The sequence below is a fragment of the Pongo abelii genome, chromosome 3 (assembly GCF_028885655.2).
Source record: "Pongo abelii isolate AG06213 chromosome 3, NHGRI_mPonAbe1-v2.0_pri, whole genome shotgun sequence".
Taxonomy (NCBI): domain Eukaryota; kingdom Metazoa; phylum Chordata; class Mammalia; order Primates; family Hominidae; genus Pongo; species Pongo abelii.
This window is the reverse complement of record NC_071988.2, coordinates 98,307,572-98,310,131: the sequence shown is the minus strand read 5'-3', so window position 1 is coordinate 98,310,131 and position 2,560 is coordinate 98,307,572. Positions and strand designations below refer to the sequence as shown.

The following is a 2,560-nucleotide window of genomic DNA, read 5'->3' as shown; positions in this document are numbered from 1 at the left end:
CTTATGATTAAAATAATTAATCCATATAAAAATTGTATAGCACCCAACATATGGCAAGTATTCTATGAAAATTAGTTGTTGACATCGTAATTATAATTAATTGGAGCCATATTCTACAACTGCATGATATTAGCAATATTCTAGAAAAATTAATTCTCGTGTAGGACTAGGCAGAGCCTGGAATTTGAAGACAAATTGACTATGAAAATAATCTTGGCCTATGGTAAAAACAAACAAACAAATAAACAAAACATTGATAAGAACAGTGAGAAAGAAAAGAAAGAACTCAGAAATAAGTTTAAGAAAAAATGTGGAATTCAATAAGTAATTGGAGTGGAGGAGCACAGAAAATAGAAGCATTAAAAAAATAATGTCGGTTGGGCATGGTGACTAATATCTGTAAACCCAGCATTTTGGGAGGCTGAGGCAAGAGGATCACTTGAGCCCAGGAGTTCGAGGCTGCAGTGAGCTGTGATTACGCCACTGTACTCAGGCCCGGATGACAGAGGGAGACCCTGTCTCAAAAAAAACAAAAACAAAATTTCAATGTTTTAAACTCTTGAGCCAAAGAGAACATAGTTACCATTGGAAAAAATACATAATGGGAGAAAATCTGGTACACAATCATCATGGCAGCGGCCGGGGCCCAGGATGGCATGGAGGAACCTGGCATGGACACCGAGGCTAAGACCGTGGCGACCGAGGCGCTGGCACGGCCCCTCAACCGCTTGGAGGCCGAAGCCGCGGCGGGAGCCGGGACAGGAACGGTGGCCGAGGACTCTGGCACCGCGCGAGGCAGCCTGCAGCCTGCAGCCTGCAGCCTTCAGCCGGCCCTAGCCCAGGCCCCTGGAGACTCCGTGTCCCAGGCTTCCGTCAGTAACAGCGAAGACACGGGCGGCAGCGCAGACAGGGAGCTGGTGGACCTGAAGATCATCTGGAACAAGACCAAGCACGACGTGAAGTTCCACCTGGACAGCATAGGCTCCGAACTGAAACAGAAGATCCACTGATTACAGGTCTCCCGCCTGCCATACAGAAAGTCATGTATAAGGGACTCGTCCCTGAGGATAAGACATTGAGAGAAATAAAAGTGACCAGTGGGGCCAAGATCATGGTGGTTGGCTCCACCATCAATGATGTTTTAGCAGTAAACACACCCAAAGGTGCCGCGCAGCAGGATGCAAAGGCCGAAGACAACAAGAAGAAGCCTCTCTGCAGGCAGAAACAACACAGGAAAGTGTTGAATAAAGGAAAACCCGAAGATGTGATGCCATCTGTTAAGGGGGCCCAGGAGCACCTACCAAAGGTACCCCTGTCCAGCATGTACAATAAGTCCGGAGGAAAAGTGAGATTCACCTTGAAGTTAGAACAACACCAGCTGTGGATTGGCACTAAAGAGTGGACTGAGAAATTGCACATGGGCTCCATAAAAAATGTGGTCAGTGAACCTATGGAAGGACATGAAGACTACCACATGATGACGTTTCAGTTGGGCCCCACCAAAGCCTCTTACTACTGACTACTGGGTGTACTGGGTTCCAACTCAATATGTGGATGCAATCAAAGGCACTGTGCTGGGGAAATGGCAGTATTTTTGAAAGCACTTTCACCGCTGGCCCAGGAGACTGACCCAAAGTGAAGGACATTGCGGGGAGAGGCCTGTAGCATCCCTGGATTTCACAGTTCTAGAACTTTGTTCACAAAAAAATCTATACTCAATCTAAGGCGAGGTGGTGACTGAAGGCAGAGGTGATGTACTTTCACCATTCGCTTAATTTTAACTTAAAATGACCAGTTCCCTTTCTTGCAGTCAGCTTCATGCCATTTTTAAAGTCAATACGATGGAAATCAATAAATCTGAATTCCAAAAAAGAAAAATACATAATGAGAGAAAATCTAACTGGAGGGAAAATGAGAGGAAGGATGAAGTGATACTGGGTTTGAAGAGACAACTAGAAATCCATGTAAAATATGTAGCATCTGGTCGAAGACATAAAGGACTGGAGTTGAATTAAATGATTAGGACAGCAAGTATGTGTTTGAAAAATTATCTGAATAAAAGTAATAAAGTGGTAAAAACTGATAAACCTTTGTTTAAAAAAAAAATTTGTCATGAGGGCAAACCAAGGTTCGAGACTTCAGCAGCATCCATAGTTAAGGTATGCAAGAGGGGAGAAGAGCTAATGAGGGAAAGATGTCCTTAGAGGTCAGAGGAAATCAGGGTAGTGCCCTGCCATGAACGAGCTGTGTCCTGTGCTCTGAGAGATCAAGAAGAGAGAGCAGGCCATTATGTAGACTACTTTTTTTTGAGACGGAGTCTCCCTCTGTCACCCAGGTTAGAGTGCAGTGGCGCAATCTCGACTCGCTGCAACCTCCGCCTGCAGGGTTCAAGCGATTCTCCTGCCTCGGCCTCCTCGCCTCGTAATCCCTATAGTTGGGATTACAGGCGCCCACCATCATGCTCGGCTAATTTTTGTATTTTTTAGTAGAGATGGGATTTCACCATGTTGGCCAGGCTGGTCTGGAACTCCTGACCTCAAGTGATTTGCCTGCCTCTGCC

At 45.5% G+C, this 2,560-nt stretch overlaps 1 pseudogene; it reads left to right on the top strand.

Annotated features, from left to right (window-relative positions):
* The first annotated feature begins 621 nt into the window (after positions 1–621).
* Positions 622–1,832, top strand: LOC100433510 (ubiquitin domain-containing protein UBFD1-like; annotated as a pseudogene).
* The last annotated feature ends 728 nt before the right edge of the window (positions 1,833–2,560 follow it).